We start from the raw sequence: 26,286 nt of genomic DNA, 5'->3' as shown, positions 1-26,286 counted from the left end.
ACTAGAAACACTAGCAGTAGCAATTAGAGAAGAAAAAGAAATTGAAGGTATTAAAATAGGCAATGAGGAGACCAAGTTATCACTCTTTGTGGATGATATGATGGTCTACTTAAAGAATCCTAGAGAAATAACCAAAAAGCTAATTGAAATAATCAACAACTTTAGCAAAGTTGCAGGATTCAAAATAAACCCGCATAAGTCATCAGCATTCCTATATATTTCCAACACATCTCAGCAGCAAGAATTAGAAAGAGAAATCCCATTCAAAATCACCTTAGACAAAATAAAATACTTAGGAATCTATCTCCCGAGACAAACACAGGAACTATATGAACACAACTACAAAACACTCTCGACACAATTAAAACTAGACTTGAGCAATTGGAAAAACATTAACTGCTCATGGGTAGGATGAGCCAATATAATAAAAATGAACATCCTACCCAAACTGATCTATCTATTTAGTGCCGTACCCATTGAACTTCCAAAATTTTTTTTTACTGAATTAGAAAAAAACATAATAAAGTTCATTTGGAAGGACAAAGGATCAAGGATATCCAGGGAAATAATGCAAAAAATACAAAGGAAGGTGGCCTTGCAGTCCCAGATGTCAAACTATACTATAAAGCAGTGGTCATCAAAACAATTTGGTACTGGCTAAGAGACAGAAAGGAGGATCAGTGGAATAGACTTGGGGCAAGTGACCTCAGCAAGACAGTCTATGACAAACCCAAAGACCCCAGCTTTTGGGACAAAAATCCACTATTTGACAAAAACTGCTGGGAAAATTGGAAGACAATGTGGGAGACATTAGGTCTGGATCAACACCTCACACCCTACAGCAAGATAAACTCAGAATGGGTGAATGACCTGAACATAAAGAAGGAAACTATAAGTAAATTAGGTGAACACAGAATAGTATACATGTCAGACTTTTGGGAAGGGAAAGACTTTAAAACCAAGCAAGACATAGAAAGAGTCACTAAATGTAAAATAAATAATTTTGATTATATCAAATTTAAAAGTTTTTGTACAAACAAAACCAATGTAACCAAAATTAGAAGAGAAGCTACAAATTGGGAAATAATCTTCATAACAAAATCCTCTGAAAAAGGTCTAATTACTCAAATTTATAAAGAGCTAAAGCAATTGTACAAAAAATCAAGCCATTCTCCAATTGATAAATGGGCAAGGGACATGAATAGGCAGTTTTCAGCCAAAGAAATCAATACTATTAATAAGCACATGAAAAAGTGTTCTAAATCTCTTATAATCAGAGAGATGCAAATCAAAACAACTCTGAGGTATCACCTCATACCTAGCAGATTGGCTGTCATGACAGGAAAGGAAGGTAATGAATGCTGGAGGGGATGTGGCAAAGTAAGGACATTAATGCACTGCTGGGGGGTTGTGAATTGATCCAACCATTCTGGAGAGCAATTTGTAACTATGCCCAAAGGGCGATAAAAGACTGTGTGCCCTTTGATCCAGCCATAGCACTGCTGGGTTTGTATCCCAATGAGATAATAACGAAAAAGACATGTAAAAGAATATCCATAGCTGTGCTCTTTGTGGTGGCCAAAAATTGGAAAATGAGGGGATGTTCTTCAATTGGGGAATGGCTGAACAAATTATGGTATATGTTGGTGATGGAATACTATTGTGCTAAAAGGAATAATGAACTGGAGGAATTCCATGGAGACTGGAATGACCTCTAGAAAGTGATGCAGAGTGAGAGGAGCAGAACCAAGAAAACATTGTACACAGACTGATACACTGTGGTACAATCGAACATAATGGACTTCTCCATTAGTGGCGGTATAATGTCCCTGAACTACCTGCAGGGACCAAGGAGAAAAAAACACTACCCACAAGCAGAGGGCAAATGGTGGGAGTAAAAACACTGAGGAAGGACAACAGCTTTACTACAGGGGTGGAAGGGATATGATCGAGGAGAGACTCTGAATGAACACCCTACTACCAATAGCATGGAAACCAAGCATGGAAATGAGCTTGGGTTGAGGATGCATGTGACACCCAGAAGAATCACACATCACCAATGGGAGGGGTAGGGGGAAGGTGGAGGAAAAAAAAAAGGGGGGTTCTTTGTTTCTAATGAATACCATTTGAAAATGACCAAATAAAATAATGTTAAAAAAAAAAGAAAATCAGGATTCTTTGAAAGAAATCTTAAGATTCAAGTTGAAATAAATGCCTTCCTTTTCTTAAAAGTGGCCACTCAAGATTAAGATTGAAGTTCAATGGCTGGAAATGGTTTATATCTAATGCCTCATTTTAAAACTGAACCAGTGAAAGGCATATTATGCTAAATGCAGTTGCTTTCTATATTATCTGACCACTAAGCAGAATAGGCTTCGGAACATTTTAATATTGTGAATATTTTTTATGAGAACATATATACACATGAAATTTGCTACTTGTGCTAAAATGCAGAAGTAATCATTTACTGTTAGGTTTACAATCTATTTTTTTAAAGCATGTTCTCCATAAGAGTTGGATGAGGCTTTATAAATGCATCTCTTCTTCATAGAATGCCTGTGCTTGAATATATAGCCTACTCTTGATTCACCATGGCAACAGGAGAAAGGGAGAATGTAGATATTTGAAATCTATAGATAATTTCAACCTCATTTTGGCCAATAGTTTCAGTCTTTTCCCTGATAAAAACTAAGAACCAGAGACCTAGCAATGAGTAAAATGAATTCCCCTTTGTGTGACTGCCCACGTTTTTGTGTTGGTAGAATATGATCACAAGGCAGTCAAAGGGTCCAGATGATGCACTCAAAGCAGACTAAACCCCCAAGTAATGAAGTTAGCTACAGTTCTTTTGTAAGTTGTCTCATCAACAAAAGTCTGACTAGTTGGATTAAAATGAGATATCCAAATAGAAATCAACACAGGATGGCAAAGTGGGCAAAAGAACAGCAGCAGCAAAGAGCAAAGAACCACACAAACTCAGGAGACATGCAATAAAATTTTGGAATTGCCACATTTAGCACTCATGAGGTAAATGGGTTTTGGGGAGTTTTGTACTCCACCCCAGCACCCCACAAAAGTAAACAAAAAAAGCATAGAGGTAAAAACGTTGGCAGGAAGAGTAATGATGTAATGAACAGTATTTGTTTTTTTACCTCAAAACCTAATAAAGAAGTATTGCTCTTTATTACATGCATCCTTTGTATTCTTTTTATTTGTATGTATAAAACAAAGGCCTGAGTAAAAAGACTTACATATGGTAACAAAAATGCTATATATGTAAAATTTAAGGAAATCTATTATCCAACTAGTTATGAAGTTAATTATCTTTTCTATAGTGACTGAAGTTGTTTATATCCCACAAAGCATAAAGCATTGCTTCACTTACCAGTATTTGGCTAAAGCTCAGCAATAACCTTTGCAAAGGTCTGCTTCTAAGATTGGATTAGGTTGGCATTACCAAATTAAAATCATACCACTAGCCTTGGCTAATCTTGGTCAATTTCCTATTAGGCAAGAAATCTCATCAGAGTGTGTACTCTTCTGCTATAAGAAAGAAAAGTGCCCAATGATGTAAAGTACTATCATGGAGGTCCTTTATTGGAACATTCCATCAGCAATATAGAAATCAGGAAATAAATGAAAACCCATAATTGATGAGACCCCCAAGCAAGGGATCCAAGGGCCCTCAGATTGAAAGTCCCCAGCCACATTCCCCCACCTTCTCTCCTTCTTTATGTAGGGCATGTTTGTATCCCATATCCCTGGAAACTCTAGCAGGAGACTTCATCTTGGATATGTTTCCATATAGCCTATGGATACCCTCCGATCCTCCAATCCCCATAAGAGGTATCAGGTTCTCTGTTAGGCATCCTCCAATCCCCACATAAGAGGTGGAAGGTTCACAGTTAACCATTACCTGTTCCTGTGTAAACATTGCCTATTACCATGTGTCCAGAAAGTTTGGGTAGAAACTTCAGCTGGTTATACAAATCCTCACTACTCCCAATGAAGTTGCCATTGAATGCCATCAGCCCTCCTGAGTCCATTTGCATTCTTATCCCTCCAGACCCCAGACAGGTGGTCCTGACACATAATGATGCAATATTACATTAACCTAACCTCATCATTATTGTTTATCCAAAATTCTAGTTAACCTTAGGCCTTTATTCATAGAACTTTCTCCCACTACTTTTATCCCTAAATTCCCAAATCCCAAAATCTCTCCTGAAATGCTAAATTGCCCCTAACTCTTCTGATTTACTTATGCATACATGTAATTATGTGTTGCCTTATGCTATTATTTAAATTATCTTGTGTATCTATTTTATCTCCTGTTATCCCTCAAAAAAGCCCATATTATACATTTATTATATACATATTATATATTATATACATATTATATATTTTTTCACACATAACACAAACTCATCAAAATGAGTTGACTACTATTAACAAATAGTATCTTTTAAAGGTCTTTCCTGATCCCCACCCTCAGGTGCTAATGCCTTGCTCTCACCAAAAAAAAAAAAAAGACCTTGAATCTATTTGTTATAGCTCACATCTGTACATGTTGTTGCTCTTTATAGACTATAAATTCATTGAAAATGGGGACTGTTTCACTTTTGATTTTATGTCCCTAAAAGCTAGCACAGTACCTGGCACATAGTAGATATTTCATAAATGCTTGACTGATTGATTGATTGGAGTCTTAGAACCTCAAAAAGAAAAGCTGACAAATTATGTTGGATAATCTCTTGACAGAGAAGTTTTTGTTTCTGTTGGAAGATGTTTAGATTAGTGGATTTCATGTGAGGAAACAAAAGTAACTAAACAGTTTTTTGTGTGTGTACATGGTAGAATACTGCCACCAGGCTACCTGTGTTCAGATCTGCCTAAGGACTCAATATAGCTTACTGTAAAGCAAATGATTTCACAGTTTACATATCTGCACAAATTGCCCTAAATCAATGGCATACAAAACTAATCTGTCAGACTTTTCTAGTTTCCATCAAACTAATTACTATGGTATCAGTCTACAGGAAATTAAAATAGAATGAATTTGGAAATTCAGTTCTTTCCTCAAAAGCATATGTAAAATTGTGCTATCATTAAAACTACCTTTTAATAAATGTATTATCTTTAGGATATAGACTTAAGACTAAATAAAAAATTTGTTTAGTACCTTCAGTGATGTACTTAATGATGAGAGATTTTGTGTGTGTGTGTAGGTCCAGAATATGTTGATGAATGATTCAATTAAGTAGATAAATATTTATTAAGCATCTATTGTATATAAGAAACGTGCTAAAAGCTGGAAAAGACAAAAATGAAACGGTCCTAGATTAAAAAGAAAAGTTAGGAACTGGGAATATACAGTCTGAGGTTTAGAAGGCTTAACAGTAATGTAATCAATGTATCCTCAAATATTTGAAGAACTATCATATGGAAAAGGAATTAGACTTATTCTGCTTAGCTCCAGAGGACAGGACTAATAGCAGCAGGTGAAAGTTATGAGGAAGTTTATTTTCACTTTATTCAGTAAAAATAATCTATAAATTAGAACTATGATCAAACAGAATGAGCTGCCTTTGTAAGGCATGAAGCTCATGACACCAGAAATCTGTTAGTAGGCACTGGATGACTACTTGGTTAGGGTTACTGTAGATAAAATCTCATCTTGAGTTGGTTAAGACTGGATGACCACTAAAGAATCTTCCACAAAGGTGGCAGAAATCAAGATGCTAGATTAGAGGAACTCTCTCAACATTCCCCTTCAAAAAACTAAAATACTGCCTCAAAGCAAATTTGGGGCCAGTAGAGTCAATGAAAGGTCAGAGTGAGACATTTTGCTGGCCTAAGAAAACTTAGGAGGTCAGTAGGAAAGGTCTGTGACACCAAGGTTGAGACCTACATACTCAGATGCAGCAACAATGAGTCACAGCAGCAACAGCAGTTTTAGGAGATCTCAACCCAGAGAGCATAAGGGGGCTGGTCAAATGGCAAGGAAGAATTTTAGTGTTTGTGGCTTCAAGACTGTAGGGGACCTGGTCACAGTTTTAGGGCTGAGGAACAATAGTACAGATGGCTACAGGGAAGTAGCACCTTTCCAGGGTACAGACCAGGGCACAGATTAGGAGAGTAGTGCCTACACCTCTCTCCAGATCACACCACCTTTGAAATATCAAAAATGTGTAGTTTCCAGAACTAGCTCTGAAAACAGAAGCATGAAACAATCTGAAGCTTTGGCATAATGCTTCAACACCCCTAGATGAGCAGAGCCTGAATTTATCAGGAATGTCAAAATCAAGAAACAGAATAGAAAATCAGCAAATAACAAAAAGAATTTGACCATAAAAAGCACTATAGTAATAGAAGACCAAGACATAAACTCAGAAGGTGGCAACAATGTGAAGACAGCTACAAACAAAGCCTCAAAGAAAAATGCCAATTGGACCCAAGCCCAACTAGAATTCCTGAAGTGTTGAAGAAAGAGATAAGTAGAGGAGGGGAAATGAGAGTGGTGCAAGAAAATTATGAAAAAAGAATTAACAGCTTGGGGTTAAAAAAAAAAGTATATACACACAAAAAGGAAGAAAACAACACCTTAAAAAGACAGAATTGGCCTAATGGTAAAAGAAACACAAAAATCCATTGATGAAAGTAATTCCTGAATAGCTCAAGTGGAAAATGAAATACAAAAATTCACTGAAGAAAATAAATTCTTAAAAATTAAACCTGGGCAATTGGAAGTTAAGATTTTAGGAGACCCAAAGAAACAATAAAATAAAGTGGCAAGAATGAAAAATAAAGAAAAAATGGGAAATATCATTAAAAAAATAGCTGATCTAGAAAAAAGTTTGAGGAGAAATAATCTAAAAATAACTGGACTATCTGAATGCCATGATCAAAAAACTCCTAGAAAATATATTTCAAGAAATTGTCAAGGAAAACTATCCTGATATCATAGATTCAGAGAGTAAAACAGAAATTGAAACAAACTCCAACAATCATTCCCTGGAATAGATCTCAAAATGAAAACTCTTAGATATATTATAGCCAAATTCTAGAGCTCCTAAGTAAAAAAGGAAGCACTTCAAGCAGGTAGAAACAAACTAAATATTACAGGCCACTAGGCAGGATCACATAAGATTTAGCAATTTCCATGTTCAAAGGCACAGAGGTCTTGGAATATGATATTCTAGAAAGTAAAAAAAGTAAGATTACAATCAAGAATAAACTACCCAGAAAAACTAAATATAATCCATCAATAGAAAAATGGATATTTAATGAAATAGAGAATTTTCAAGCATTTCTGATGAAAAAACCAGAACTGAATAGAATATCTGACATTCAAACAAAAAGACTCAGGAGAAGCATAACAAGTTAAACATAAAAGAGTAGTCATAAGGGTCTTAATTGATTATTTACATTACTATATGAGAAGCTGATACATATAATTGCTAAGAACTTTATCATTAGGGTAATTTAAAAAGAGTTTACATGGATGCAGGGCATGGGTGTGAGTTCATTATATTGGAATGATCTAAAAAAATTAAGAGTAAAGGAATATATGTACTGGGAGAAGGGGAAAGGGATAGAATGAGAGACATTTTCTTATATAAAAGAGAGGTTCAAAATGAAAACTTTGAAGTGGCGGAGAAAATAAGGGGTAGCAAGCAATGCTTGAATCTCACTCTCATCAGAATTGGTTCAAAGAGGATAGAATATATTATATATACACAATCAGTTGTGTACAGAAATGTAACTTCCTTAAAAAGGGGATAAGATAAGGGGCAGGGTGTTGAAAAGGAATGGTTAGAAGCAAAATAGCCTTTGAAGAGGAATAGGATAAAAAGAGAAAGAGAAGAAAAAAACAGAAGAGAATGTGATGGAGGAAAAACACAGTAATAACTACTGTGAATGTGATTGGAATGAACTGTCATAAAATGGAAGTAGGATTAAAAATCAGAATCTAACATTATTTAAAAGACACAGACACTTGAAACAGACTCATAAAAAGTATAAAATAAAGGGCTGGAGAATAATGTACCATGCTTCAACTGAACTAAAAAAAGGCAGAAGTAGCAATCATGAACTCAGACAAAGCAAATGCAAAATTAGATTTTATTAAAAGAGCTGATCAAGAAAATTATATTTGTTAAAAGGTACCATAGACAATGAAGTAATATTAAAAAAACTTTTCCAACAAATTTCTCTGATAAAGTCATTATTTCTAAACTATATTCTGATTATAGAACTGAGTAAATTTTATAAAAACTATATGCATTCCCAATTAATAAATGGTCATAGGATATAAATAGTTTTCAGAAAAAAAGGAATCAAAATTGTTTGATATAAAAATGCTCTAACTTACTACTGATTAGAAAAAGGAAATTTAAGTACCACCTCACACCTATCAAAAAATGACAAATGTTAGAGGGGATGAGGGAAAAATAGGCCATGCTGAAGAATAATTTGGAAATCGTTCCAAAGGGCTGTAGAACTGTGCATACACTTTGATCTAGCAATAGCACTACTATATTAGTCTGTATCTGAAAAAAGATAAAAGAAAAAAGGACCTATAGGTCCAAAAATACTTTTTGGTCTTCTGTTATATCTGACCTTTTGTGACCCTGATGGTTTTTTTTTGTTTTGTTTTTTGTTTTTGGTAAAAATATTGGAGTGCTTTGCCTTTCCTTCTCCAGCTCATTTTACAGATGAGAAAACTGAAACAAAAAGGATAAAATAACTTGTCCAGGATCACATTGCTAGTAAATATCTGAGGCTGGATTTAAACTCGGATCTTCCTGACTCCAGGCTTAACACTCTATTGATTGTGCCAACTAGCTGTCTCAAAATATTTATGGCAGCTTTTTCTGTGGTGACGAAGAATTGGAACTAGAAGGAATGCTAATCAACTGATTGGAGAATGACTAAAAAGGCCGTGACATGACAGTGAATGATGAGAGGGGTAGTTTCAGAAAAACGTTACAAGGCGTACATGAACTTATGAAATGTGAAAAGGAGAATGTGAGATCATTATGCACACTAGCAATAATGTTTTAGTGATATGCAACTAAGCAACACTTAGCTACTCTGATCAATACAACTATCAAAGACAATTCCAACTATTTTTTCATTCTTTTGATTTTGCTTTATTAATTCTTGCTGTTTCTTGAGATCATTATCTTCTACTTGCCCAATTCTCATCTTTAAAGATTGATTTTCAGCTATGATCTTTTGATTTTCCTTTTTGGTTTGGTCTATCCTGCTTTTGATGGCTTACAGCAAGTCAATTTTCTGGTCTCCAATTTGCTTATTACTTCATTTGATTTCTGTGCCTTTTTTTCCATATGGGCAATTTTGTCTTTTAAACAGTTATTTTCTTTTTTGTATTACTTTCATTTTTTCCCCTGCCTTTCTTTCCATTTTCCTTCTTTATTCCTTGGTTTTTTAACTCCTTTTTGAGTTCCTTGAGAGCTTGTGACCAATTTCATTTTTTTTTATGGAAAGTTTGGATATGTTTGCTTGCTTTTCACTCTCTGCTGTTGCTTCTGTATTTTTCTCTTTTTCTCCATAGAAATTATCCAGGGTCAAGAGCTTTTTTTTGCAGTTGCTTATTCCTTTTGCCACTAGTGGACTGGGGTTCCTACATGTTGGTGGTCATTGCTTTCTTAGCTTCTGTCTCTTGGGGCTTTGCCTTGATAGTATCTTCCCTTCCCTGTCAGAAGCCTGAGTGAAGGTGAGTAAATCTGTGATGTTCTTTGTGTAGCATGAGCTTTAAAACATTTTACCATGAGGCTATCTTTTCAGCTCCTACTGCCTCAGCTGACCACAGCCATGTTTCTGCCCAAGCTCCACTCTCTGCTGACCAAGCTCCATGCTCTTACACTGCCCTCAGCAGTAAGTCTGTGGTACTTTCAGCCAGCCCCTGAGAATTTAAAGATTGCACCAGTCCTTGCCCTAACTCTGGTGTAGTAGGTGGTGTGGGTGAAGGGTGGCCAGGTTGCACTTTGATTAGTGCAGTTTTGTCCCTTTATAACATGGGAATCTCCACCCACTGCCTACCTTTAATGCTATGTCCTGTGAGAGAGCTCCTTTACTCGCCGAGTTTTGATTTCTGTCCTTTTGAGATGCTTTGTAATGATCAGTTGGAAGGGGATTCAAAAGGCTCCCCGCTACTATGCTGCCATCTTGGCTCTGCCCTTCAAAGAACATTCCAAAGGACCAATGATGAAAAAATATTATCCATCCACCAGAGAGAGAACTAGCATAAAATGAATTATAATTTTCTCACTTTCTTTACTTTTCTGGCTTTTTAAAAAAATGCAACTAATATAGAAATGTTGTATCTGATTTCAAATTGCTTTCATTCTCAATGAAGTGGAGGAGGAACATAGGGAAGGAAAGAATCTGGAACTCAAATTGAAAAAGAAAAATGTTAAAAATAAATAAATAATAAATTAGGGAAAAAATTTTAATATAAGCTCCTTGAGGTCAGGGATTAACTTTGTTTTTGTATTTCTATCTTCATTTAGCAAAGTGCTAGGTAAACAGCAGACACTTAATGAGGGCTTTTCCATTCATTAAAAAAAAAAGAATCTTGCATTTTGATACCTTGATAATTCTTTTTTAATTTTTTAAATTTTATTTAATTAGATGATTTAGAATAATTTTCCATGGTTTCAAGATTCATGTTCCCTCCCTCTCCTCCCTCCATCACCCTCCCATATCTGACGTGCAATTCCACTGAGTTTAATATGTGCCATCGATCAAGACCCATTTCCTTATTATTAATATTTGCACTAGGGTGACCTTTTAGAGTCTACTTTCTCAGGCAGCCCCACCCACCCATGTGATCAAGCAGTTGTTTTTTTACTGTGTTTCTTTTCCCATAGTTCTTCCTCTGGATGTGGATAGCGTTCTTTCTCATATGTCCCTCTGAATAGTTCTGTATCATTGCATTGCTACTAGTAGAGAAGTCCATTACATTTGATTTTACCACAGTGAGATACCTTGATAATTCTTGTTCATTTCGAAGGCAACGAATTGACTCCAAACAGTTAAGGAAAAAGAACATGTTCATTTCTATCTAGGTTTTGCTTTAGAAAATACTTATCAAAATGCTTAATTAGAGAAATAAAGTTACATTATATTTTCCTAAAAGGGAAAGAATAAAGTAGAATTTAAAAAAAAATCTTCCCAAAGCAATAAGCTACTCATCTTCTGCATTGAATGTAAATGAATTAGAAAACTTGGAATTTTAGCTAAACAATTTCATACTCAAAGCAGCATAAAATGATTTGCCAATTATGTGGGCAAAAAAACTGAGACGCTACAGTCAAAATTTGTCCTTTTATATTCAAAACCCATTTGTTGAAATGTATTTTTAAAATGAGGAAAGATAATCTTTAATTTATCACTGGGATTCATTCAACCAGGAATTCATTCAACTGAGATTCAGCAAATTCTAAAACCCATGGAGCTTATTTGACAACTGTTTGGCTGCTAAATCTGACTTTAAAAAATTGTTAACTTATGTATTTTTCCCTTAAAGGGATTCCTTTTGGGACTGTGATATATAGGAATCAGCTTTTAGTCTATCTTATCCAGGAAAAGAGAGAAATTTCTATTCTCTAAAACAGGAGGTTCGCCCACATGATCACCTGGGACAAACTTGGTTGGCCACTGCAAGAAGGCTAGAAGGTTATAGGAGCCTGGGAATGTTTAACATCAAGAAAGTAATTACAGCCCAGCAAGATCAGAGGGAATTACACAGGAAATGTGAACAGTAACCCTTTCATGCCAAAAATTTCTATGAAAAATGGAGTTCTCCTGTTGCCAAACTATGTAACTACATAAATAAATTGCAAGAAAAGGGGAATGGAAAAAATAGGGTATGGTGTGTGTGTGTGTGTGTGTGTGTGTGTGTGTGTGTGTGTGTGTGTGTCTGTGTGTGTGCGTGTGTATGTGCGTGTGTGTGTGTGTGTGTGTGTGTGTGTGTGTTTGGCTGCTAAATCTGACTTTTAAAATATATTTATATGTAGAATCCTATAAATTCATAATGATGTGGTAAAATCATGCTTCAAGAAAAGAGCCTTTCCTCTTTCTTGCTGCCATGTATACCTGTATAATTAAGTTACCCCAAAGAAAAAAGAATACATGAAATCTGAAGAGAATGGTCCAATCACACACAAGGGAAAAAAAGTAGATGCTGGCATACTCATCAGAGGTATGGAACGTAGTTCACCTAAAGCTCACCAAATAAATAAATCTCCACCCTAGATGGTAGTCAAACATCTTGTTCCTATTCAGTTTGGAGGGAAAATATTCCTTCCACAGTAAATCCTATATTATCTAACTAGAACTCTATACTCCCCCTTGTATCTACTACATATAAAATCATCTGCTATATTCTGAATATAAATTTTTTTGTATTGTAAAATTGAAAAAAAAAAGGATAATTTCAGCTGTTTTCTGTGCTTACAAAAATTTTTTTTCAATGCTCAGAAGCTAAAGGAAATCTTAGTAGCCTGACTACAGCTGGATCAAGTTACAAGGCTTCTAAGTGCCAATTTGGAGAAAGGAGTAGAGTGCAGATCTTATTCTTCCTTATGGACCCCTGGGAGGGATTTCCATCAAGCAAGTTGCTATTATGAACCTGTCACTAGGGAAAAGGAAACATTTTCTCAGCATCTATCAACAGACAATTGTGAAAGAAATTAATTTCACATACATACACATCAGAAAATAAGGAAAGAGATAAGATGGGCTGAGAAATAAAAATAAAAGTGATTTTAAAAAACAGCTTTCAGAAAGCATTGAGAATGTTTTATGACACTTTGAAATGTAATTAACCTTAAACAAAATACTTAGTAACTAACCTCAAAAAGAGAAACTGCCCTTGTGCTGGCCAAAAATAAATAAATAAATCAGATCAAGAAAGCAAAGGAAGACACTTAGATCTGATATATCAGAATCACAGATACCAGGAGCTGGAAAGAATCTTCTATGGCAAGAATTCAATTAGAACTTGCCCAAGAATCTCTTTTACATCTTTGACAACTGGCCTTTTAGCTTTTGCTAAAAGGCTTCTGAGGAAGGGAAAGCCCAATACTTCTCAGCAAGTCCAGTCTACCTTTTATTATGGTTGCTCTTTAGTCATTTCAGGTCTGTCTGAATTTGTGACCCCATTTGGGGTGTTCTTGGCAAAGATCCTAATATGGTTTGCCATTTCCTGCTCCAGTTCATTTTACAGCTGAGGATCTGAGGCAAACAGGATAAAGTGATTTGTCCAGGGTCACACAGCTAATAATTTTAAGCCAGATTTTAACTCAGGAAAAGGAGTCTTCCTGACTTCAGGCCCAGCACCCTATCCCCTGAGTCACATTGGACCTCCCTAATGTAAGTAGTTTTTCCATTACACAACATACACACTAATACTACCTACTTTCAACTTCTATATATTACTCCTAGGTCTGTTGTCTAAGGCCAAGTAGAAGAACTACAAGAATCCCTCTTCCAAAGGACAGCCCTTCCAATACTTGAAAACAGCTATCATATGGCACCTAAGTCTTCTGTTCTTCTGACTAAACATTCCTGATTCTTTCAAATGATACCCAGGTGGCACAGTCTCCACATCATTTTACTACTCTGACTACCTTCTTCTGCACATACTCCAAACTATGCATGTCCTTTTTTAGAATTGGAGCCCAGAACTGAATATGTGCTCCAAATGACATCTGATGAGGGCAGAGTATAAGAGAATAATTCCACTGCCTATCCTCCTTTGTTCTAGACATTAGTCTATACAATAGTGGAAGGATTATGTGGAATTATCTCAAGTCACACATCTCAACTGGAATTTACAGGCCATTAACACCTCTAGATCTTTGGTTGTCCAGGCATATCATCACCATGCTATATTTGTGCAACTGAGTTTTTGAAACCAAGTGTAAAACTTTAAATTTTTCCCCATTTAAAATTCACTTAATTTGATTTGTCCTATCATTCAAACTTACTGAAATTTTTTTCACTCTTGACCGCTATCCAACATGTTAGCTGTCCATTTTTTGGCTTCCTATCATCTAATTAATTTGGCATGCTACATCCAAGTTATTAGCAAAATGTTGAACAATCCAGGGCTAATGACAGTTCCCTTGAGCCATCTAATAACAATCCATTCATTAACAATATAGTAAACAAACCCTAAATTCTAGAATATCGTTTAAAAATATAATTCTGATATGGCTTCTATGGTAGACTAAAAGTATCACTATCAATTCATTTCTATGGATGATAAATTCTAGGTAAAAACCTAGAATACAGCTACGGAGTACCAGAATCATTACTGGAGCTAATGGGATAGGAGATGAAAAACAGATACTGATTTTTAAAATGAGTGGCAGAAAGGTTTGGGGCCAGCATTATGGGACCTCTCAATTTTGATATAGTCAACTTCCAGCAAACACTTTCAAGCAAATAAGATAACTTAACATCTGTAAGGTAATATCAAGATGGAGCAAAGGGAGAGACATTGTTTAAATAAGTAAAGAGCATTAAGGATCTCAGAAAGAAAATATTAACAAATAATAGTATATATACAAATAGCTGACGAGTAAGCAGTTGACAGAAACTAGTGAAGGATCTTGAAGCTAGAAATAAGTATATCATTTTGTTACATGAAAAAGAAAGTCTATGAGGCAAACAGGATAAAGTGATTTGTGCAGGGTCTAAATTCAAATATGAATGTCAGCTAATAAGCATCATCTTGTTTTCTCCTGACTCATCTGACAATATATAGCTCCATATCCCACTCAACAACAACAAAATCCAGAAAAGACAAACTGGTACAATCTATTTCCTGTATTTCCAAGTACCAAAATGATTAAGAGAGTCAGAAGAGAACATTTTTCTAATAGTCTTGCCCCTCTTGCAGTCTCTCCAGGATATTCCTACAATTGTCCTACAAAGCTTTAAATTTAATAGGACTGTGGACTATAAGAACTACTGAAATGTCTGGAATTGTCCATTTGCCTTATTATCATGCGTCAAATCTTTATCCCCCCAGCCTTAGAGCTTCTTAGTGACCAATATATCTTTTTGTTCCTAATAGCTAAGCAAGAATGCCATATTCCTATCCATCTGGCCTGGTGATCAGAAATCTGACCATTGAAACATGGCAAAACAGTAACCACAGAGCCTCTGGACCAGCCAAGAGCATTCTTCCTTAATCTATTAGTGGTTCTAATTCCATAGAGGTATGAACCTGAAAATGATATCCTTACCAATTTTTCCTTTCCATCACCCAGGCATAATGGTTTGTTATATAAAGTCTCAGTAATGAGTTGTTGGCATTGACTATTTAATGTAAAAGGAGTAAAGTGACTAGAATGGAATTTTATGCACATAATAAAGTCTGAATTATGTGGATTTTACAAAAAGTAGGTCATACTATAAGCCAGCCTTGGATCTTTTTCCTAGTTCACAATTCTTATTTCAATCTTCTTCCTTTCAAACAAATACCACAATACAAGACTTAAGAAAGTTGAGCTATGGAAGCAAGAGGGCAGCAGCCATTGGTCTTAAGGAAGGCATCAATCCCTCTTCCACAATAAGGCTGTCAGTAGGAAGCATAAAAAGCATGGAAAGCTCAAGCTTCTGGACTGCCACTCTTAAACTTGCCTTTATATTATGGCTACAGAATTAAATAGACATGAGAGAGAAAAAAGCCAGCTGAGATCTTGAAAGCTGTTCAGTTCTAGAAAATCTACCTAAGAAGCTTTTCTTTTGTATCTACTTTCTGCTGTACTTACGAATATTCTTGGGAAAGTATTCTAGATCACGAGTGTGCAGGAGGCTGCCTGAAGTCTTAGGTATCCCTGTAAAGATGATAATATAGGAGAGAAGTAAGGCATGGTAGTTACACATAAGCCCCATCTAGAAAATCCTACATCTAGAGACTGCCCACAATAGATATAAAAACTCAAGCAGCTATAAAAGCTATCAAAGACATCTAAGAAATAAAGAGCTTTATAAGCAATAAACCTCTCATTTTTAAATGCTTCAAAGTTTAGAAAGCTCTTTCCTTGCACTCTGCAAAATAACTTGTACAAATACTATTATCTCCATTTCATAGATGAGGAAATTAAGTGTCAATGAGGTTATGACTTCCTATGGTCTCATGGTTAGTATTAAATAGTGAAGATTTCAACTTGGCTCTTTTTTAATCACCAGTACTTTTTAAATTGCTTCATGCTGCTTCCTAGAAAAGGAACTTTTAAAAGTAATTAACTAAAAGTAAGTGGGGTATTTAATTTGCCTAAAAGAATTCAGGTATCCTACTATATTGTGCCATTGTCGGTTTAAAAGATAACAATTGTTCATATGTTTAGAAAAGAATGGTGATGGAACATATGAATTACATAGTTTTAATAAATAAACAGACCAAATGAAATATCATATTTTAGAATAGTCCACCATGATGAATATTATACTATCAAGTAACATAACTTCAAATATCCCATGGCAAAATGCCAGTATTTGTATTATAGGAATGAAGACTGTAATCCAACTTTATACAATAACTAGCAATTCAATAACTTTCTTGTTGATTCACAAGCTAAAAATTCCTCGGGTATTAAAGCAAAGCTCACATTTGACCTAAGAAATCTTTATTCTATAATTATATATTCTATAAATTATGTTTTTTCTTTTTCTTTAGTCAAAACAAACAAGTCAACTTCGATTTATTCAAAGTGAAAAAAATGAATTCACAAATAAAATAAAATTTTCACTTTAGTCAATAGTTCAAAACTCTTTCTAGACTATTGAAAGGGGGGCAAAATGTTTTCCCCATAGCTAATGAGGCAACTTGGAAATTCACCTCCACATTCCCCCCCACTTCTTTTTCTAGTGCTGTTTTAATGAACAAGAAAATGGCCAGGAACAGAGCAGAAGGGGGGAAAAAAGCTGTTGGCCATATATGCATCATCTAGAGAAGGGATCACTAGTCTTTCAATAATCATGGGTTGGCAGTATATAATGTATGTACCTCTAATAAGTCTAAATACTCTTCATCTCCAATCAGAAAACATATTGATTTAATCTCTTGCAAGATACCAGAAAAACTACCCAGTTAAGAGTTTTCATAGAGATAGTTGTGGGGAAAATAACAACTAAAAGTTTGATCTGACACTCAGCTAAGCCAGATCACCCAAAAGACACTATAAAGAGAAAAATTCTCTGGAGGCTTTATCTTAATTTATGTGTGGTTATTAAATAATTTTTCAAAAAGCAGAAAAAGAAAAAGCACCAACAAGATGTGACCAGTTGTTCTCTTAAGCCTCTTCCCCTGGCCAATGCTTGCTATTCTGGCACTCTCCTAGCCACCTTCTCCAAGCCAGCGGCATGGCCACAATATAGGTAGACAAGTGCTGACCTAACTGCCTTCTCTTTCCATGGTTCCAAGGCAAAAGAACCCTATTTCCCTTTCCCCATCCAATTTTATGCTTCCTGTGATGTCACTTTTCTGAACCCTTCTGATTTAGAGGACTCCAACCTCAAGATGCCAGGAGTTACCATGTAATCCTTAGAACAGTTGAACAGCACTAGTATAGCATCTCCCAGTAATTATAGGAAGGAGTTCATCTATTGCCTCAGAGAGATATGATTCAAAGGTCCAGAAGTAAATTTTTTTGTTTTAAAATCCAAAGCTGTCTTGACAGGCTAGTGTTAAAATTTCATAACACATAGATAAAATTGGAGAGAAATAACAAATGAAAATTAGAATGCATCTGCAGTATTAAAAAATCTGAAAATTGGGAGTAAGATTGGAAGAAAAAAACAAACAATTACCTTTTTAAAAGGTGATAAACAGGACATCAATAAATGCCAACTGTATAAACTTTGCCATTGCTCTATTTTTTTTACACTCATATAAATGGTATCCTCCCAGAAATATAAGGAAGAAAGGGAAAGCAAGCTTACACAAATAATTTTCCAGGATAGACCAGATTTTTTTTCAGGTCAAACTAGTGACTGAAAAAAAAATGGTTTAAGAAATGCAAAGTCCCACTTTATTTGTTAATTATGGATTATTAAAAGGAATTTTATTTAGTATGAAAAAAGGTTCTTCTCCAAGGTTTCTCCTGTGCATATAGCAAAATCTTATATAAAGCTCCTTGAAAAGCAGCACTCACATAACCTACTTTGTTCCATGCTTCTCTGACTCTCAAGATGAACAGAGGCATAAACATGTCAAAGGCATCTGCCATTGTCATGGATGTCATCTTGTGGAAAGTTCAAATGGAAGAAAGGCTCTTATGTTTCTGTTTGCAGATGACATTGCCCTGATTTCATCAAGCCCAGAATCTCTCTTTAAGAAGGCCCCCAAAAGATAAATATATATATATATATATATATATATATGTATTTTTCATATTTTATATAAATATGAAAAATACGTATATATATATGAAAAACCAAGTGGAAGAAGAATGCCTATCAACTCTAGGACATGAGGTTGGATGAGCAGCCTATTTAGTTAGGAAGTATATTACAATAGAAAGAGTACTGATTTGGAGGCAGATAGCCCAAATTTGAATTTTAGATTTGCAATGAACTGCACAGATGACCTTGGTCACATGATTTTTCTGGACCTCAATTTCTTCACCTATCATATGAAATCAAGAGGGTCTATAAAGGCTCTTCTGGCTCTAAATCTATGACCCTTGTAAGGCACATCACTATATACATAAAAGTGTAACGTACTTTTTTTATAGTCTGAATCATACTAACATGGTTGCCCAATTCTCCATTTTCCATCTGCACCTCTGCTTGGTTTGGTATCCCATCTAGGATAGACCAATCATCTCAAATATTATCATTATGTTTTAGATATTCAATATCTTCTCATCTCCTTTCCTCTACCCTCTGAATCCACTTAGGTTTTCATTTATAGAGTGCTAGAAATCTGGATTTTCCAACTATTTCTCCACTTTCTACCTGCAGCTAGCTCTACTTTGCTTGAACTCCAGAGATAATACCTCCACATTAAGTGTCTCTGGTGTCATTTCCCCCCTGTCCCTTGCTTTCCAAGCTTCATTTGGTGTGCAATCTAATTTTCCATTAGATTATAAATTGCTTAAAGGGATTGTTTTACTGTCTCTGGCACACAGTAGGCACTTAATAAATGTTTGGTAAATTGAACTATTGCATTATTTGTATCAATTTATAGTTATTCTTTTATGTATATAAATCTTATCTTCCCATATAAATGTAAAATCCAGGGCAGGGATCATATCCTCTGCACCTTTTCTTTCCAAGATTGCAGTGATATATAAAATGTATTATTTCATGGAAGAGTAGAAAAGGACCAAAGCACCTTGCGTGGGCCATGCCAAGATTCCTATCCAAATTTTCTGACGTCAGGTCCAGGTGTCTTCAAACTGCACCATGATGCTCTTTATGTAGTTTATGATGTCAAAATATATAAATGCACCAAGAAAACTTGCTATTTACAGAAATCTTAGTATTTCCAGTAAATTGTTTTATATAACTTTTATCATCTATATCCTAATCCCTTACTTAGTTTTAAAGTCAGATATTTCCTGTAGAAGGTTTTCATGAATGAAGTAGGCCAAAGTAAACATGAGTTTTCAAGGCATCTCCAATTTTTAATCTTACTGATTTGTAGGGCACTGAAATGAGATGACTTTGCTCCAGTGGTCAAGAGGGCTATTAGGTAATTAGATTATTTACAATTTGTTATTCCTTCAGCTAATACTTTATCCCCTTCTGAAGACTTCCCCTGGGGAAGGGACAAATGAGAACAATTTGTTTCAAACACCATGAAGGCAGGAGAATCAGTGCTGTGGAGTACTTGGAGTGTGGTTAGACATCAAAGACATCAAAGAAGCCACTGCATCTTGGATTATTACCAGTTGTCTTGACTTTTTCTTGCTACTGAATTTAGATGACTGTGGAAGAGACAGTGAAACAGACTACTTTGTGCAACTCTGTTTCACATAAATTCAATTTATGCACAAGCCAAAAGGCATCACCCCTAATGATGTCACTTTGGTCTTCTTAAAGTATATAAGACAATAGCCATCTCCTTGGAAGAAACCTATAAGGCTGAATAAACAACATTTATCAGAAGGGATGTGTAATCAGATAAAATGGCACACTACTGAATAATAGTAACTTCAAAAATTAGTCATATAAAGAACACATGAAAAACCTTTTGCTGCTCTCAATATTTTGTAATTAAAAATCTGCCAAATGTACTCCAGTCTACTATATTCAGTTCTGAGCCCAAGTCACTGTCTACGCAGAGTGCTCATCTCAGATATATGTAGTGATATTTTAATTCTACAGACTAGTGATCCAACTGAATATTAGACAATAGGCATATTCTAATTAATTTTTTTCTGGATGGATTTTTAAGCTTAACCTTTCAAATACTCAAGGCTTTCATTGAGGAGGCATTTGAGATTTCATTTTGGAAAATACACAATGTGTATTTAGTGAATAAGATCTCTTACTAGCATAAAACTCATCTTTTTAATACAAATTCCTCTTGGCCTACCTTTATGGTTACATGTTTTAGAACATCATCACCTCAGAATGACCAAAGCTACAGATGACCAAAAGGACAATGGAGAGATATTTGCACACTAGTAGACTATAGGACATTTCCATAACAATTCATACACAAAAATGGTTTAAGAGATATTATTAGGACTCTAAATGAGGAGGTGGAGTCAAGATGGCAGCCTAGAATGAGAAGAAGTTCAGACCTCTGAAAACCCTTCCTTACAGATCACAAACCGAATGCTCCAAGGGGACTGAAAATCAAACCTAACAAGACAGAGGCAAGGAACCCTCCTGCTGGACTCAATTCAAAAGGTACACCCACCCCAAAGCTGGAATCCGAGAATACTCGGGTTTAAGGAGAAGGCAGAAGGAAAATCCCAGGACCCCTCCCCCCACCCACTGAGAGCGCTGAGCCTCCAGTGGCATTGGGAACCTCTGGGTGGGCAAAGGTGCTGGTCTAGAGGGTGTACCTTGTGGGCAGGGCTCTGCCAAACTCACAGCGTCAAACACAGATGGTGGGGAAGGAGCTGGAGAGGGAGCATAGAACTGGCAGCATGGCCAGAGCTATGGAGATCCTCCATATTTACTCCAGCCTTCCAGGAGGTTTTGGCCTCAGAGCACAAGCAGCCCAACCCAGCTGAACTTAATCCCATCAAAAGGCTTCAGAACTCAGGGAAGCCCAGGCTCCCCACCCCTCCCTCATTGACTGCTGGGCTTTAATCCAACCAAAAGCCTCCAGAGGACAGGGAAGCTCAAACCCCAACAACCCTCCCCCACAGACTGCACTGAGAGATCTTCTGTCAAAGCTCCAAGAGGGAAGACTGACAGAAGTCCCCCCCCCCAAAAAAAAACTGAGAGGAGCAAGAGCACAGACAAATACAGGGAGCAAAGAAGGGGTGAAATTGAGCAAACAACAGGAAAAGAAGAAAGAAATTTACAATAGACAGCTTCTATACAGCGAACAGAACAGAGGGGGAGGGATTAGAAAACTTTAAATCAGAAATCCCAGCGAATTGGATATAGGCTTTGGAAGAACTCAAAATGCAATTCAAAACACAATTAAGAGAGGCTGAAGACAATTGCAAAAAGAACTTAAAAACTAAGATAAGCCATCTGGAAACAGAGGCACTTGAACTAAAATGGGAAAATAGTGTCCTGACAGCCAAAATCAAACAGCTGGAAAATGAGGCAAAGAAGATGAAAGATGAGGTAAAGAGGATGAAAGATGACCTCCATAGAAAATCAGACCAGAAAGAAAAGAATGACCAAAAAGCCAGGAATGAAAATCAGTCATTAAGAACCAGAATACAACAACTAGAATTAAGTGGCCTCACAAGGCAGCAGGATACTATAAAACAAAACCAAAAGAATGGAAAAATTGAGGAAAATATGAAGCATCTCATTCACAAAACAGAGGATTTAGAAAATCGTTCCAGAAGAGCCAATTTAAGAATCATTGGTCTACCAGAAGACTATGACAAAAGAAAAATCCTGGACACAACACTACAGGAAATTATTCAAGAAAACTGCCCTGATATTCTAGAAGAGGGAAAAGTGGAGATTGAAAGAATCCACAGATCACCTCCTGTGCTTAATCCCCAACTGACAACACACAGGAATGTTATAGCCAAATTCAGTAACTATCAGACCAAAGAAAAGATACTACAGGCTGCCAAGAAGAAGTCATTCGGATACCATGGAACCACAGTGAGGATAATGCAGGATCTTGGCTGCATCCACACTGAAGGTCTGAAAGGCATGGAATATGATATTCCAGAAAGCAAGCGAACTAGGTCTACAACCAAGAATCAACTACCCAGCAAAACTGATTATATTCTTACAAGGGAAAGTATGGTCATTCAACAAAATAGAAGAATTCCAAGAATTTATAAAGAGAAGACCAGACCTGAACAGAAAATTTTACACCCAAGCACAGAACTCAAGAGAATCATCAAAAGGTAATTTTTTTAAAAAAGGAAAAAAGAAAAACAAAACAAAACAAAAAAACCCTTTTTTAAAAGAGACTCAATAAATTAAAATGTTAAGTATCCCTATAAGAAAAGAGGTCATTGGTAACTCTTAAAAACTGTTGTTATCACCTGGGCAGCTAGAATAATTACATTTAGAGGGAATAGTGCCAAAACTGTAGATGAAAGGACAAGACATAAATAGGTATATGGATATATGCATGCATAAATACACACACACACACACACACACATATATATATATATATACAACTAGAGCTAAAAAAAGAGGTTAATACTAAAAAGAAATGGGAAAAGAAACAAATGGGGGTAAATTTATATGTCACAAAGAAGCTCATGGTGGGAGGGGGGAGAACATCAATACACTGGAAGGGTAAAGAGGTTGGAGATAGGAAATCCTCAACTCTTACATGCTTTGAAATTGACCCAAAGAGGGAAGAACAATCCAATCCACTGGGGCAGATTTGCACCCTATAGGAGAGTAGAAGGGTAACAAACAGATTGGTGGGGAGGGAAGCAGTACAAGGGAGGAAGAGTATGGGGGGGTAATTTTAGAAAGACTACAGGGAAAATAAGGGGGGAATAAGAAGGGAGAGGGGTAGGAAGGGAAGTAAAATAAGGGTGAGAACTAGGGGTACTGATTAAGAACAAACATTGGTGTAGAAGGAAATAGTGGAAGAAGAAAAGGCAGGACCAGGAGTACAAATCAAAAAGCTGGGAAATACACAGCTAGTAATCATAACTCTGAATGTGAATAGAATGAACTCACTCATAAAACACAAGCCAATAACTGAGTGGATTAGAATCCAAAACGCTACCATATGCTGCCTACAAGAAACACACAAGAGAAAGGTAGATACACATAGGGTGAAAGTAAGAGGATGTAGCCAAATCTATTGAGCATCAATTGATAAAAAGAAGACAGGAGTCGCAATCATGATATCTCAAAAAGCCAAAGTACAAATAAATCTAGTTAAAAGAGATAGGGAAGGTAATTACATCCTGATAAAAGGAAGTATAGACAATGAGGAAATATCCGTTCTCAACATGTATGCACCAAATGGCATAGCATCCAAATTTCTAAAGGAAAAATAGTGGAGCTCAAGGATGAAATAGATAGAAAAACTATACTAGTGGGAGACCTGAACCTTCCTCTATCTGAACTGGATAAATAAAAAAAAAGAAGAAAGAGGTAAGAGAAGTGAATGAAATCTTAGATAAATTAGAGTTAGTAGACGTGGAGAAAAATAAATAGGGTCAAAAAGGAATATACCTTCTTTTCAGCAGCAAATGGTACATTCACAAAAATTGACCATGTAGTAGGGCATAAAAACATTGCAAACAAGTGCAAAAGAGCAGAAATAATAAATGCAACCTTCTCAGATCACAATGCAATGAAAATAATAATTAGTAAGGGTACATGGAGAGGTAAAGCAAAAATTAATTGGAAATTAAACAATACGATTCTCCCAAATTTTGTTAAAGAACAAATTGCAGAAACAATTAATAACTTCATTGAAGAAAATGACAATGCTGAGACATCCTTTCAAAAAATATGGGATACAGCCAAAGCAGTACTCTGGGAGAAATTTATATCCTTGAGTTCATATATTAACAAATTAAGAAGGGCAGAGGTCAATGAATTGGGCATGCAAATTAAAAAACTAGAAAGCAAACAAATTAAAAATCCTAAGATGAAGACTAAATTAGAGATCCTAAAAATCAAAGGAGAAATAAAATTGAAAGTCAAAGAACTATTGATTTAATAAATAAGATTAGAAGCTGGTACTTTGAAAAAACAAATAAAACAGACAAAGTACTAGTCAGTCTAATTAAAAAAAGGAAAGAAAAAAAACAAATTGACAGTATCCAAGATGACAAGGGAGACCTCACCTCTAATGAAGAGGAAATTAAGGCAATCATTAAAAACTACTATGCCCAATTATATGGCAACAAATATGGCAATCTAGGTGATATGGATGAATACTTACAAAAATATAGATTGCCTAGACTAACCGAGAAAGAAATAAATTACCTAAACAACCCCATATCAGAAAAAGAAATTGAACAAGCCATCAAAGAAGTCCCTAAGAAAAAATACCCAGGTCCAGATGGATTCACAAATGAATTCTATCAAACATTCAAAGAACAACTAATCCCAATATTATACAAACTATTTGAGAGAATAAGCAAAGAAGTAGTTCTACCAAATTCATTTTATGATACAAACATGGTACTGATCCCAAAGCCAGGCAGGTCAAAAACAGAGAAAGTAAACTATAGACCAATCTCCTTAAGGGAATACAGATGCAAAAATCTTAAATAGGATACTAGCAAAAAGACTCCAGCTAGTCATCACAAGGGTTATTCACTATGACCAGGTAGGATTCATACCAGAAATGCAAGGATGGTTCAATATTAGGAAAACCATCCACATAATTGACCATATTAACAAGCAAACTGACAAAAATCACATGATTATCTCAGATGCAGAAAAATCCTTTGATAAAATACAATACCCATTCCTTTTGAAAACACTAGAAAGTATAGGAATAGAAGGACCTTTCCTAAAAATAATAAACAGTATATATCTGAAAACATCAGCAAACATCATTTCCAATGGGGACAAACTAGAAGCTTTCCCAATAAGATCAGGAGTGAAACAAGGATGCCCATTATCACCTCTATTATTTAACATTGTACTAGAAACACTAGCAGTAGCAATTAGAGAAGAAAAAGAAATTGAAGATATTAAAATTGGCAATGAAGAGGCCAAGCTATCACTCTTTGTGGATCTAGAGAATCAACCAAAAAGCTAGTAGAAACAATCAACAATTTTAGCAAAGTTGCAGGATACAAAATAAACCTGCACAAGTCATCAGCATTTCTATATATCTCCAACCCATATCAGCAGCAAGAATAAGAAAGAGAAATTACATTTAAAATCACCCTAGACAAGATAAAATACTTAGGAATCTATCTGGCAAGACAAACACAGGAACTATATGAACACAACTACAAAACACTCTCCAAACAATTAAAACTAGATCTAAACAATTGGAAAAACATTGATTGCTCATGGGTGGGATGAGCTAACATAATAAAAATGACAATCCTATCCAAACTTATTTATTTATTTATTTATTTATTGCCATATATTTATTTATTTAGTGCCATACCCATTGAAGTACCAAAAAACTTTTTTACTAAATTAGAAAAAAACATAACAAAGTTCATTTTGAAGAACAAAAGATAAAAGACATCCTGGGAAATCATGAAAAAAATTGCAAAGGAAGGAGGACATGCAGTACCAGATGTCAAACTATACTATAAAGCAGTGGTGATCAAAACAATTTGGTATTGGCTAAGAGACAGAGAAAGGAGGATCAGTGGAATAGACTTGGGGTAAATGACCTCAGCAGGACAGTCTATGATAAACCCAAAGATCCCAGTTTTGGGGACCAAAACCCACTATATGATAAAAAAAAAACTGCTGGGAAAATTGGAGGACAGTATGGGAGAGATTAGGTTTGGATCAACATCTCACACCCTACACCAAGATAAACTCAGAATGGGTGAATGACCTGAATATAAAGAAGGAAACTATAAGCAAATTAGGTGAACACAGAATAGTTTACTTGTCAGATCTTTGGGAAAGGAAATGCTTTAAAACCAAGCAAGAGCTAGAAAAAAAAATCAC

At 35.6% G+C, this 26,286-nt stretch overlaps 1 protein-coding gene across 5 annotated transcripts in view; it reads right to left on the bottom strand.

Moving 5' to 3' along the window:
- Positions 1 to 26,286, bottom strand: part of ZNF438 (zinc finger protein 438) — a 213,857-nt gene that overhangs the window by 132,052 nt on the left and 55,519 nt on the right. For 4 of the 5 annotated variants that reach the window (XM_007504799.3, XM_056800902.1, XM_007504803.3 and 1 more), the window contains exon 4: positions 15,816 to 15,881. The exons of the other annotated variant lie outside the window; for it this stretch is intronic. The gene's annotated coding sequence lies outside the window, so the exon portion shown is untranslated. The remainder of the gene's footprint in view (positions 1 to 15,815; positions 15,882 to 26,286) is intronic. 5 annotated transcript variants of the gene reach the window in all.

This window comes from Monodelphis domestica, chromosome 5 (assembly GCF_027887165.1).
Source record: "Monodelphis domestica isolate mMonDom1 chromosome 5, mMonDom1.pri, whole genome shotgun sequence".
Lineage (NCBI taxonomy): Eukaryota > Metazoa > Chordata > Mammalia > Didelphimorphia > Didelphidae > Monodelphis > Monodelphis domestica.
Note: the sequence above shows the minus strand (reverse complement) of the source record. Positions and strands in the feature narration are given on the sequence as shown.